Here is a 15161-nt window from a genome sequence, read left to right on the forward strand (position 1 = left end):
GTTAATAATGTTCTTTTAATATAGTGCTCTCTCGCGCTCTCTCTGTGTAATATAAAATATGTATGGCAGTGATATGTAATTACAGTTTCCAATAACACAATCAGACTTTTGGTTTTGACTGTTTTATTTAGTATGCTCCTATCTTATTTCCTTTTGGATGGGGAAAATGTAAAATTGACATCATATAAAATAGAAAACCTGGTATGAAAATAACCGGAAATTTGCCCTTAGCTATATTGGCCCTTGAGAAAGAGGACAAGGGAGATGATAATGCCATTCACTACAAAGCAGAGCAAAGTGAACATCAGAGCTCTCCTGACAAAACACTGTGCTTTCTGTACAAAAAGTGCTGACATTGGAAAGCCTGGAAGCTTATGTATCTGTGGAGGCAATATGAGGATTACATTATCTACCTTGCCCGCTATTATTAGATGTCTCTGATTTCCAAAAGCAAAAGTAAGGGGAAGCAGGGCAGGCAGTAGAGAGCCTCCTAATTCCACAACTTCCAATTCGTATTGGGAGCTGCCTTTTCTTATCAGGGAGCAGAATGTCATTTTGATTTTTCCTCCTCCTGAACCCAGGCAAAACTTCTGAAGTAAAAATATTCACCCCCTATTTAAAATGTTTTTGTTCTGAGTAAAAGGGATTTTTGAAATTTGTAGCAAGTTAATTTCAGATGAATTCGAATACATTATGGCAGGTGTTTTCAAAATTTTTCATAGTGTGGGTTACATCTTAATAGACAATTGACTTGTCTGCCCTCTTATCCATGAATCTGCTGATCTTTTCCTCTCACATTTGTGCTACATAACACCCCTGTGACAAGTACAGCAATTGCTTAAAAGGAAAAGTAATATGAGGAAAGCATTTGTGTATTTTCAGCGGTTTTAAATATGATTTAGCAGCTGGAAAAGTGAGCTCTTTGCTAAACTGTGGTTCCCCCATCTCTTCATGTCATCATCCGTTGTTGGATGGCTGCTTGATTAAACATCATAACTCAGTTCTGGTATTTAATTCATTTTTGAAGGCTATGGTAGAGTGCACAGCAGCCCAGCAGAATTTAGCGTTTGTCATCTCACTGTTACCTTGTAGTTTGCCCCATCAGCTTGTTGCATCTACATATTGTGTCTCATCTTATAATCTATACCTCTTTAGATCAGGTAGCTTCTCATTGATATATCCCTGTTGATAGCCTTGCACCCATTCTGGATCAGGGCCTCTAGGCACTACTACAATACAAATAAAGAATAACCTCATCACTTACCAATTTTAGGACCATCCTAAAGTTGTAACAGCTGGCTCATTCAACTCAAGGTTTCTGACTATGCTTAAAGTTGACCTGGCTTGAGGAAAATAGCAAAGCTCTAGAGTCTACATAAAGATTGCTGTTACTTTTATTGTTACATGCACACTTAGCACATCAGTATATAGGTATGTCTCCTGTGACCCTCCCCTATGTTGTATGTCATGGGTCTCTACTGGATGGAATGCCATATCTGAACAAGTGTGTGTAATTGTCACTCTGCAGTGGCTGAAGACTACAGAGGATATAAGCCCTCATAATTGTGCATTGGATACTGCAAGTAGTTATTGAGGTTTTCTTGAAGTTACTTTTCTCTGTCCAGAGCCATGTTTTAAATTTAACTTTGAATAGGATAAAAGCTTCCTCATATGTTGTCTTCTCTTTCTAAATACAGTAGCACCCCAGGGGTTCTGGAAAAAATTGTATAGTGGGGGTGCTGAGAGCCACACAACCAAATTGTAAACCCTGTATATAATGGAAGCTAGGGGGTGTGGCAGCATTCCCTGCACCCGTAATTCCAGGACCTACGGTAGAAGCTCAGAGTTCCAAACACCTTGGGAATGAAGGCTGTTCGTAACTCTGAACAAAATATGATCATTGTTCTTTCAAAAGTTTACAAGTGAACATTTTGACTTAATACAGCTTTGAAATGTTACTACGCAGAAGAAAAATGCTGCTTTTTACCATCTTAATTTAAATGGGACAAACACAGAAACAGTTTCCTTTCTTTGTCAAATCTTTTTTTTTTAAACTTTCCATTAATTTTTTTTAGTAGTTTAGGTTTAACTCAGTACTGTGTTGTATTTGCCTTTTTGGAGGGGAGGGGTGTGTGTCTCTGCTGTTGCTTGATTCCGTAATTCCAGTTCCAAATGAGGTGTGTGGTTGACTGGTCAGTTTGTAACTCTAGTGTTTGTAATTCTGAGGTTCTACTGTACTGATTTTATGCAGTTATGCTGCAGGCTGCTACCAACTTTTGGATCTCACTAGGTCATAAAACCCCACAGTAATCCAGGTGAGGAAGTGATTAATGTTCTGCCCTGGAGATCGGAACCAAAGCCAGCCTTGCCCAGTAATGTGGAGCATGGGGGGAATGAAAGAGGAGGAAACAGGCTTCTGAGGCTGCTGCCCTGGCCAAACATTCTGGGGTGTGAGGGTGGTCTAGACTGTGGGCTGAGCAGTGTGAGGAGGAAACACAAATCTGGAGAGAGAGCTTGAGTTGAACTCTAAAAATCCAACTGTTATTTATTTGCTCTAAATATCCAACTCTAAATATCCAACTGTTATTTATTTGCATTGGTGTGCACGTAGAGGTCCCCAAGCAGGATTAGGGTCCTATAGTGAGAGGTGCTGTGCAAACATGATCCCTACTCCCAATATCTTACATGTAATTTACAGAGCTGGCTTTAAAAAATAAACCTATTTTGTGAAAAAATTACAGTTATTTTTGCTAGGAAGTGTTAAAATGTTTGGTATTTTTCAATATTTTTGTGAATTATAAAATGTTGAAAATGTTATTAAATTTTTTCTTTTACTGAAAACCTTGTTTCAAACAAAGGAAAAGTATGAAAACCTTTTTTTTGTAAAGTGTAATTTTTTTTTTAAATACATGAATGTTGTGTAGAAAAATAAAATAAAAAATTTCAACTACGTTGACGAATTCTCATGACATATTTTTTAAGTCAGTTGTTGAAGAAAATCCTTTTCATCTGAATTTTTTTGACCACTTTTGAAACAAAACACACACGTGTGTGACAAACGGAAGGGGAATGGAAGAACAAAGCTAAGGATGACAAGATAGCAGTTTGTCTGTTTGACAACCTTGTGGTTCAAAATAATCGTGTTTTTTGGAAAATAAATAAATTAAATCAATTATTCCAGACTGCTGGCTGACCTAGCCATTATTTGGTTAGCTGGTTTTGTTTTGTTTTGTTGGCATGACAGTGGAGCTGGGCCCTGTAGAGGAGAGACCGTAGTGGCTTTGCATTTTAACTTATTGTGGGTGTTCTGTGAATAAGCAGAAGAGGGGGAGTAGTGTAGAAACGGCTTTTCAAAGCTAGCATTGCTCTCAGAATGAAAGAGGGGCTGGGAAATGCAATCAAAAATTGCACACACATAAGTAGGGAGGGGTGGAGTTGTGTGAGTGAGGACACACACCTTGAAGGCTGGGGACAAGATGTAATAGAAAATGGAAAGCTAGTGGAGGGATTCATGGAGGGACAGTCAGAGCAATGGGCCAGGAAAATAATCCTTCCCTGTTTATGATTGGTTTTTCCTCTTTGGAAGGAAGTTACTTATCGTCCTTTCCATGGTTTAGTATTTTTGTCTTTTCCCCCCTTTGTAAGATTCACATCGAAGTCACATTTTAGATTCACTGATTTTATGTATCAATACCAAATTATCCAAACTTTGAAATACATGCTGTTCTTTTTAAGATGACCTACATTTCTTCAACCCTGATATCAAATCTGTATAGCACTGTATGTCAGAATGAAGGGAAAGAACCTGAAGAAGACTTTATGTAAAAATATTGATGGTACTCTATTACGTATCTCATCCCATGAGTGAATAGCTTCTATTTAATGGAGAACGCTAAAACTTAAGCTAGTTTTTTATTTCTCATCCCCTGAGAAAGTTCAAATAATTTCGTTTTTGCTGACTTCAAAAATGGCTTATTGCTTTTGGGCACTCTTGCTAAATTACTCTAAACAGCAGTGGAGATTTCAAATTAACCTTTAAAACAAAAGCCTTCAAACTGATTTAGGAAATCTGGGACCCCTAGGAGCAGAGGCATTAAAATTTAGAACCCTTGTGATTAATGGAATGTAATCATATTTAGAGCAAAACATCTGTTTCTGTTAATTTACAAAAGGATATTTAAGGATTTTTACTCTTCAAATCTTGTCCTGTCCTTACCCTACACTACCTGTGTCATAACTCCATAAACTGTTTTCACCCAGATTATCTGGGGACACTTCCTCAGGACGGAGATGGGACAAAACAACATAAATAGAACAGAAAGAGAGGGAGTTGCAGGCTGCAGGAGTCATAAAATGTGACCACCTTAAGACTCCAATTGATGGTCTCTCTTCAAAGCTCAACTATCAGGAGGTCATGCTTTGCAAAGTCCTATGAAAGGGTAAACACAAATTGCAGAGATTGATGATGGCCAAGCAGACAGAGACAAGGTGGCTTTTGGGGGAAAGGGAGTTGAATTCCCAGCTTTCTAAGAGCCAGGGATCTGAGTCACTTGATGGCTATTGATTGTGTATTTGAACTAACTATATCCTCCTTTTGGTTTGCTATGCAGGGCTGACCTTACCATGAGGCGAACTGAGGCGGCCGCCTCAGGTGCCAGGCTGTGGGTGGAGGTGTAGGGGGGGTGCCACTAGGACCCAGAGTGTAGAAAATTGTGTCTGCTGCTGGTGCATATGTATTCTCTCTGCTCTAGATACACAGAGACGGTGGAGTGCTGTGCTGGAGGAAGGAGGGCACAAGAGACATAACAGGCAGGCAGGAGAAAAGGTGAGAGGGAATAACAGAAAGCAGCAGGAGCTGCAGGGAGAGAGAGGAGGAGGAGCCTCTTATGTACCTCTCTAGCACCCCCAGGAGCCTGGACTGATTAACACCGGCTTCTTAGGGAGCTTCCTGTTTCCTGCTGCTTCCCTGAACTCACTTAAGGAGAACAGGCAGTCAACTGAATTAGTAGGAGCAGGTGAGGTCCCTAAAACGCTGATCTCTTCCCTCACTCAGGCCCTGCTACCAGTCTGCTTATTTGTCCCCTTCAACTGAGTGTTGAGAGCCACTATAGCTGGAACAGAACAGCAGTCATGTGTGAAAGAAGAAAACATGCATTTTTTCTGGGACAGCATTTTCTGGGGCAGCATTCAGAAAAAGAAAGAAAGCAAAGGAAGCTTTTCTATCTAAGCAGGAAGGAGCTCTCCTGAGATACGTAGACACGAATGTTCATGGTGAGCCTTCTGGCCCCAGTGAGGATGTGAGTGGTGAGGAGATGCCTGATCTTCCAGTTAGTCAGAGTGCAGGTGACCTGGCAGCTACTGCAGCATCCATATCTCCATCTCAAATGGATGTAACCATGCACATTCCTGAAGAAAATTGTAGATCAGAGAAGAGTGTGGTGGAGGTGCAAGGAACAGCTGCTGCTGAGTTTAGTTCCTTAAATCTAGATGATCCAGGACTGTGGACCCAGTTGAGCAGTAGCCTGAGGGAGTTCCTTGTACTGCGTGGGCCACAGCAAGTGAAAAACTTCATGTTTCCCAAAGACAATGAAAATAGAAGTTTCTATCCAACGCATTACCTGGCGTGAAATCCCCAATGGTGATAAAGTGGAGAGGCCATGACTTATGTACTCAAAAACCCAGAATGCTGCATACTATTTTTATTGCAAACTCTTCCAGTCTAATGATCCAGCCACATTGGGTTCTACAGGAACAAAGGACTGGAAAAATCTGGCTAGAAATCTGACATGCCATGAGAAGGCAGCAAATCACCAGAGAGCATTCCACAGGTGGAAAGAGCTTGAGACGAGACTAAGGTTAAAGGTCACCATAGATGATCAGCATCAAGAGAAGATTGCATCAGAGTCTCTTTACTGGCAAAATGTTCTCAAAAGGCTCATTGCCATTGAGAGAATGCTTGCTGCCCAAAACCTAGCACTGTGTGGCACTTCAGATCAGCTGTATGTGCCAAACGATGGAAACTTAAAACCTGGATTTGTGCTGGAAATGGCCCAACTTGGTTATCATACACATTGTAAGGAGAGTGATCACTTTAGATAAACTATTACCAGCAGGAGAGTGGGGTGGGGGGAGGTATTTTTTCATGCTTTGTGTGTATAAAAAGATCTTCTACACTTTCCACAGTATGCATCTGATGAAGTGAGCTGTAGCTCACGAAAGCTTATGCTCAAATAAATTGGTTAGTCTCTAAGGTGCCACAAGTACTCCTTTTCTTCCTTAAGATTGTGGAGCTGATGGCTGAGTTTGATGCTGTTCTCCAGGATTATCTAAGAAGAGTCACCACCCAAGAAATGTACACACCCTACTACCTTGGAAAAACAATTCAAAATAAGATCATACTGGCAACAAAAGTCAAACAGAAGATTGTGGCAGATCTGAAGTCAGCAAGATATTACTCTGTTATTCTGGACTGCACACCTGACATCAGCCATTTGGAACAAATGACTTTAATGGTGCATTTTGTAACAACAATAGAACCTAGTGAAAATGCCCCTGCAATGGTGACTGTCAAAGAGCATTTTCTGGAATTTATTGACATTGATGATACTACAGGAGCTGGTATGAGAAATGTGCTTCTTAAAAAGCTGGAAGATACGGGAATTGCGATAGCTGACATGAGAGGTCCGGGCTACGATAATGGTGCCAACATGAGAGAAAAGAACAGAGTAGTATAGACATGGATCTGAGAGTTAAACTCTCGAGCTCTTTTTAAACCATGCAGTTCTCATTCATTGAACTTGGTGGTCAGTGATGCAGCATCAGCTTCTAGTGAGGCTGCTGAATTTTTTAATGTAATTCAAAGCAGCTATGTATTTTTTTCTGCATCAACTCATTGATGGGCAATTTTTGAAGCAACATATGGGAACATCTTCTCTGACACTGAAACCACTGAGTGCCACACGATGAGAAAGTCGAGTGGAGGGGATAAAGCCTATCAAACACCAAATTGGGAAGATAGATGATGCCATAGTTGCCATTATGGAAGATAATGCTATGACAGGAACTGTTCGTGGGAGAACAGTGGCAGAGGGAAATGGAATCACCAGAAACATACATAACTTTAAATTTCTATGTGGCTTAGTGTTGTGGCATGACATACTGTTTGAAATAACCGTTGTAAGCAAGAGACTCCAAGGTGTTGACCTTGATATATCTGGAGCATTGGAACAACTGGACAAAGCAAAGTCATACCTACAGTCTTACCGGTCAGATGAAGGATTTCAAAATGTTCTGAAGAGTGCACAGAAGTTGGCAGAGGAACTTCACACTGAACCTATTTTCCCACCCATTCAAGAATACAAGAGTCACTGAAGAAGAAGACATTTTGATTGCAAGGCATGGGATAATCCCATAAGATACCCCAAACAACAATTCAAAGTTGAATTCTTTAACCAGGTGCTAGATTGTGCAATACAGTCAGTTGAAGAACATTTCATGCAGCTCAAGGATCACAGCAGTATATTTGGGATGTTGTATGATATTCAAAACCCCTCACTATACCTGAAGAAGACCTACACCAGCAATGCAGGGCAGTAGAGACAGTGTTGACACATGATGACATGCGCAATATTGATGCGAGTGATTTAGTGATGAACTGAAAGTCCTTTCAAGATACATTTCAGCAGGATCAGCTCCAAAGACTGTTCTGGAATATATGTGCACAAATACGATGACCACCCTCTTTCCAAATGCTTTTGTTGCTCTGTGCATACGTCTAACACTTCCTGTGCTGACAAAGGAGGCGCTGTCGTCATGATGAATAGGTCGGAATATGAACAAGAGGCTGCTCGGCAGCTCTCCAGCACCACTTTCTACAAGCCATTACCCTCTGATCCCACTGAGGGTTACCAAAAGAAACTATAGCATTTGCTCAAGAAACTCCCTGAAAAAGCACAAGAACAAATCCGCACAGACACACTCCTGGAACCCCGACCTGGGGTATTCTATCTGCTACCTAAGATCCATAAACCTGGAAATCCTGGACGCCCCATCATCTCAGGCATTGGCACCCTGACAGCAGGATTGTCTGGCTATGTAGACTCCCTCCTTAGGCCCTACTCTACCAGCACTCCCAGCTATCCTTGAGACACCACTGGCTTCCTGAGGAAACTACAATCCATCGGTGATCTTCCTGAAAACATCATTCTGGCCACTATGGATGTAGAAGCCCTCTACACCAACATTCCACACAAAGATGGACTACAAGCCGGCAGGAACAGTATCCCCGATAATGTCACGGCAAACCTGCTGGCTGAACTTTGTGACTTTGTCCTCACCCATAACTATTTCACATTTGGGGACAATGTATACCTTCAAATCAGCGGCACTGCTATGGGTACCCGCATGGCCCCACAGTATGCCAACATTTTTATAGTGACTTAGAACAATACTTCCTCAGCTCTCGTCCCCTAATGCCCCTACTCTACTTGCACTACATTGACGACATCTTCATCATCTGGACCCATGGAAAAGAAGTCCTTGAGGAATTCCACCATGATTTCAACAATTTCCATCCCACCATCAACCTCAGCCTGGTCCAGTCCACACAAGAGATCCACTTCCTGGACACTACGGCGCTAATAAGCGATGGTCACATAAACACCACCCTATACTAGAAACCTACTGACCGCTATTCCTATCTACATGCCTCCAGCTTTCACCCAGACCACACCACACGATCCATCGTCTACAGCCAAGCTCTACGATACAACCGCATTTGCTCCAACCACTCAGACAGAGACAAACACCTATAAGATCTCTATCAAGCATTCTTACAACTACAATACCCACCTGCTGAAGTGAAGAAACAAATTGACAGAGCCAGAAGAGTACCCAGAAGTCACCTACTACAGGACAGGCCCAACAAAGATAATAACAGAACGCCACTAGCCATCACCTTCAGCCCCCAGCTAAAACCTCTCCAATGCATCATCAAGGATCTACAACCTATCCTGAAGGACGACCCATCGCTCTCACAAATCTTGGGAGACAGGCCAGTCCTTGCCTACAGACAGCCGCCCAACCTGAAGCAAATACTCAGCAGCAACCACACACCACACAACAGAACCACTAACCCAGGAACCTATCCTTCCAACAAAGCCCATTGCCAACTGTGCCCACATATCTATTCAGGGGACACCATCATAGGTCCTAATCACATAGCCACACTATCAGAGGCTCGTTCACCTGCACATCTACCAATGTGATATATGCCATGAATGCCCCTCTGTGCCAGCAATGCCCCTCTGCCATGTACATTGGTCAAACTGGACAGTCTCTACGTAAAAGAATAAATGGACACAAATCAGATGTCAAGAATTATAACATTCATAAACCAGTCTGAGAACACTTCAGTCTCTCTGGTCACTCGATTACAGACCTAAAGGTCGCAATATTAAAACAAAAAGACTTCAAAAATAGACTCCAACGAGAGACTGCTGAATTGGAATTAATTTGCAAACTGGATACAATTAACTTAGGCTTGAATAGAGACTGGGAATGGATGTGTCATTACAAAAAGTAAAACTATTTCCCCATGTTTATTCCCCCCCCCCCCGCCACTGCTCCTCAGATGTTCCTGTTAACTGCTGGAAATGGCCAACCTTGATTATCACTACAAAAGGTTTTCTTCCCCCCCCCCCCCCCCGGCTCTCCTGCTGGTAATAGCTCATCTTAAGTGATCACTCTCCTTACAGTGTGTATGATAACACCCATTTTTTCATGTTCTGTGTGTATATAAATCTCCTCACTGTATTTTCCACTGAATGCATCCAGTGAAGTGAGCTGTAGCTCACGAAAGCTTATGCTCAAATAAATTGGTTAGTCTCTAAGGTGCCACTAGTGCTCCTTTTCTTTTTACTTCCTGTAACAGTTGCCAGTGGAGAATGCAGCTTCTCCAAGCTGAAGTTAATAAAAATGCATCTACGCTCCACAATGACACAGGAGAGGCTGGTCGGCCTTGCAACCATCTCAATAGAGCATGAGCTGGCCTAGACTGTGGACCTTCAGCAGGAAGCAGTTCAAATTTTTGCAACCAAGAAGGCCCGGAAAACACCACTTTGATTATTCAAACAGATAAAAATGTCAGTGTTTACTATGTAGACAAGAAAACTTTCAAATGCCTGAACAGCAAATGTAAGTTAAGTGTTACTTAACATTTTTGAACAAGGCATTTTAAGTTGTTAGTTCTCCTTTATTGGGGTAAGTAGCAGAGCAGTACCATGAGAAGAGTAGAACAGGAAGAAGGCAGAATTGAGACCTTTCAAAGTTTTGGCCCAAGTGAGGGGACATTGGGGCGTCATTCGAGCTCCTCGCCTCAGGTGCCAAAATGTTGTGGGCCGGGCCTGTTGCTATGGCATTGTTTTGTTATATTTTCTTAAAGATTATTATTGCCATACCCACTCATTACTAATGAAACAGGTTTGGGCATATTATACCATAAGACACATACAAATCTCTATCTGAAAGAGAGGGAGAATCTATTTATTAAAGAGGAAGTGATTGTCATAGACCTGGTAGTGTCTCATACTATTAGTCAAAGACACTGCTCATAAATCACAGCTGTTCCAACCCACGGGCCATGAGAAAACACATGTAACAGAGTGACATTATGAACTTATGTTCATCCCATCGTGCACTTGTGCATCTGTTATGTAGTTGGGAATTTCTTACTAGGAATTAGGAGGAGACATAGGTGAGCATAGATATCTAACTGATCACAAGTGTGGAATTATTAACAAGGGAGACATTAAAGTAGTTGAGCATTAGCATCACCATGATTGAACCCATGTACAGTAACTTGATGTAGGCTCATACTACTATGCCTACCACTCATGTACTGGCCACAGAGTGGTGCTAGAATCTGGACTTGTTTCCTCTTCTTGGTTTAAGGGTTTTTCTTTTCGTTTGTAGGCAATTTTGGTTTCATTGATCTTTTACCCAGATGGCAGAATCACTAATGATAAGTGAGAGAGATCTTGGATAATAAATTGTCATGAAATCTCTTTATGTCATATTGTTCACTTGTTTAGTGTTTTGTATTTTAGGGTCTCAGTATTTGAATAGCCAAGGTGACTGACATTGAAAAATCAACAACGTTGTCTAACAGAAACAATAACTTTCTGCTCTAAGGATAGCTGATAAATGTGGTATTTTAGCAGGCTTGACAAATGCTGACTTTTTAATGGTAACCTCTATAAGTGTATTCTATTCTATATAAACTATCATAAAATATTTATTATAAAAGCAAAGAAATGCTGATTGTGGCACAAATAGCATAAATGAACAAGCATCTCACACATTTTGTAAGTACTTATATGGCAGGATAGGCAACTTTAAGTAGAAGGCTACAAAATCCACTAAAACTCTTTGGCTGGCCATACATTTTTCGTTTAAAGGCTCCAGGATGCAGCGGAAGAGGTTGCAGGTGAGGAAGATGCCCTGGGGCATTTCACCTGTCTGCTGCTGCTGTGAGAACATGCACCAGAGTAGCAAATCCTGCACTGACACCATCATGCCACACACTGCATCACATATACCTGCCCGCCCACGTTTGACTCCACAATCTCCAGGAAGGTGGATGAGCCTGCACCCCACAACTCTGCTCCTGTCCTAGTTTGGTAATTCCTGGGTGCTGTCCAGCTATGGTGACCAGGTGTCCTGTTTTTAAAGGGACAGTCCTGTTTTTGGGGACTTTTTCTTCTATAGGCGTCTATTACCCCTCACCTCCTGTCCCATTTTTTCACAGTTGCTATCTGGTCACCCTATGTCCAGCAGGGCCATCTAGGGTAAGCCCACTGCAACCGGGGAGCTGTTGCCTCCTGCTTTTACTCCAGCAGGTGTCAGCGAGCAGGCTTCTCTCCTCTTCCAGGTGATGAGAAGAGCCACCTCTCGCCCCCTTTCACCATCTTCTGCTCCACGCTGACAGAGCCTCTTGCCCCTTCCCTCATGCCAGGTACTTGCAGAGGTGCTACTTCTCCTCCATCGCCTCTTCCCCAGTTCTTGGTGCTAGCAGAGCCACCTCCTCTCAAGCTCAGATTTGGAACAAAATAATCCTTCCCTGTTTATGATCATTTTTTTCTCTTTGGAAGGAAGTTACTTATCGTCCTTTCCATGGTTTAGTATTTTTGTCTTTTCCCCCCCTTTGTAAGATTTGCAACACCAAAGTCTCATTTTCAAAAGTGATTTAGGCACTGAGGAGTCAAAAATCTCATTGACAGTCAATGGGATTTAGGCTGCCAAGTGCCTAAAGCAGTTAGACCCTGCAACGCTGAGTGTAGCTAACACCGTTAAAAATCTGGGCTGAGAAGTTTATCTCTGTCTGTTTACTCTCTGAAAGACACTGGAGAATTCTTTGCCATCGAGCCTATGCAGGGGCCAATCCTCAGCTGGTATAAATTGTCATAGCGCTATGGAGGTCAATAATATCGGTGTCCCATAGTATCAGCAAAGTTACAGAACAGTATGAGCAGTTATTTCATTAGGCCATAAAGTAGCTAACTTCTAACCCAATTTTCTTGAACTGCTTCTCATCAGAAAAAGGAATTCTGATAAACATTTTAAATATTTGCTGACAGGACTTTGTTTATGAAGTCTCACTTTTAAATTGAATGCAAATAAGTGGCTAATTGCAGCAACTCCTGTTATTCTTAGATCTGCTTGACAGGCAAGTTGACAGAAACCTCAGCTAGCCCCACGCTTCCTCATCACATCCAGTATCCTGCTGGGGAACCTCAGTCACTTGTCTTCATAGGAATGGGCCAATTAATGTCTGATCTCTTTCCTTTCTCAGAGAAAATGGCTGATGCAGGCAGGGGGAAATTTTAACATTTAAACCTTCTCAGACAAGAAGTTATAAAAAAGAACAGAAATACAATATTAACTTGCCTCAAAATAAAAAAAAAATACTTTTTGGGGGCGTGATGGACTTTTTTTGATCACTAATATATTCAGCTTGTATTGGAGTCATGGTGCTATTTTCATTACACGACACTCTTGTAGAAAGCAGAATCTCTAGTTCAGTGCTCCCTGGTGGCTGAGCATTTGGTTCATTCGGACACTCACCTTTTGTCCATGTCAGAGGAAGCTTTTCTACCTGCTTTTAATTAGACCGTAATGTGGCAATCCCTGGGTGCGCCCACAACTGCTGACTTCACAAGGAGTTACAAAGGCACATGGATTGCTGGATCAGGTCTCAGCTCTGAGTAAAAGATAAGCACTGTCTCTCACCCCGTGCTTGTGTCAGGCTGTGATAAAGATCTCCCCCCTTCCCCTCCATTCAGGAAAGCACTCAGGCATGTACTTAAATTGCACTAAGTGCTTTCCTGAATTAGGATCCAGTTGAGTTCTCCAGTCTAAAGAGAGAGAATTTTGGTGTGGTATTAAATGTACTAGAATTTAGATTCTTCGTAGAAGGCACTTTTCCTTCAAGGGAAATTGCTCAGCAGGCAGTGAATACAGTTCACATTTTGAGGCATAAAATGTCTCTGATTTATAAGGTGGTGTAAAAGCTACTACAGTGTTTTGGACAATGACAGTGGAATATTGTGAGGTTTTTTTGTTGTTTAATAAGGGCCTCTTGTCTGAACAGATCACCCAGAGTCGATTGCCTCAGAAATGCTTTCTCGCCCTGCAGCTGAGCATGTGTCTTTCTGTTTTTCTTTCCTTGCCAAGGACCATTTCTCTGTATCTATCCCCAGCTCTGTTGCGTCTTTCTCATCTGCCAGACACTCTAATCAGTTCCTTGGTCCTCTACTCACTTTAAGGCCATTACTCCTGTGCTCACGCCTTTTCTTCCTATTTCAAGCAGTCTCTTCTCCTCCAGGCCCCTGTCTTTTGTCTGGACTTTCTCTCCACAGCTGCAATCACCACTCTTCATTAATTTGCACCTTACTGCCTGATACTGCCTCTCAAAATTACAACCTACTAGTAGGGTTCCTATTGCTTTCTCCTTACTGATGCTCTGTCTCCTCCTTCTATTTTCACATAACTCATCCCACTGGCTACTGGAGAGGGTGAGCGATGTTACTCAAATAACCCCAGCTTTCTTGCATCCAGCCATATAATGCACTGCAGTAACTGGATCTCGTATCTGAAAAGGTTTGATTGCATCTTTAAGGCTTGACCTAATCCAGAGTTCTGCTGACAAATCATTTCTACTTTACTTGTTTCTTCTATTATGACAGCTTCTTGGCTTCCAATTATAAGTCTTTTTAAGATAGTAACATTATAATAATTGTCTTGAGAAGTGAAGTTATTTTTGCATTTGTTTATAGCGCCATGGTGATTCCATTGCTCAGCCTGATTTGTGACTGTTTTCAGTGCAATATAGAGGGCTAAATTCTGATCCCATTTACACTGATATTAAATGTGGAGTAAATCCATTGACTTCAGTGCCCTAACTCTGGATTTACATCTGACCTTTACTATTTCTAAAAAAATTAATTGCCTGCAGCTTAGTCTTAATGAAAACTTACAGGGACGATTCTACCATTTCAGAGTTCTGAACTGAATAGTAGTTTTCAACTAAAAGGGTTATTTTGGAATTCTTTGCAGAGTTAACCAATGTTTCTTAGTTCCCAAGATCAGCACTACAAACAATATGCAAAAATATTTGTACACAACAATTACTTGAGGAAGTTATATCCTGAAAGAGTATGACATTTTGGCTGTGTTAATTCCCCTAAATGTCCTGTATTTGTTTTTTGCAGTGTTGTAGCCGTGTTGGTCCCAGGATATTAGAGAGACAAGGTGGGTGAGGTAATATCTTTTATTGAACCAGCTTCTGTTGGTGAGAGAGACAAGCTTTCTAGCTTACACAGAGCTCTTCTTCAGGTCTGGGAAAGGTACTCAGTGTCATAGCTAAATATAAGGTGGAACAGATTGTTTAGCATAAGTAGTTATTTGTTTCATCCTTATGCTGAAGGTTTCCTTAATGTAATTATTTTCTTCAGTAGGTTTAATGTAACATAGACCAGCTATATTCTTCATGGTATAAAAACCTACTCAGATAAACCCTCAGAATTTTGTAATGAGAAGTACAGGAGAAAATATGCCTTCTTGAGGGTGGAGTGCGGGGGTTGGGGTGGGGGTTAGAGTAGCCT

At 41.6% G+C, this 15161-nt stretch overlaps 1 protein-coding gene across 4 annotated transcripts in view; it reads left to right on the forward strand.

Annotated features, from left to right (window-relative positions):
- Positions 1–15161, forward strand: part of CPNE4 (copine 4) — a 335017-nt gene that overhangs the window by 123144 nt on the left and 196712 nt on the right. The window lies entirely within an intron of this gene.

The sequence above is a fragment of the Caretta caretta genome, chromosome 2, assembly GCF_965140235.1.
Source record: "Caretta caretta isolate rCarCar2 chromosome 2, rCarCar1.hap1, whole genome shotgun sequence".
Taxonomy (NCBI): Eukaryota; Metazoa; Chordata; order Testudines; family Cheloniidae; genus Caretta; species Caretta caretta.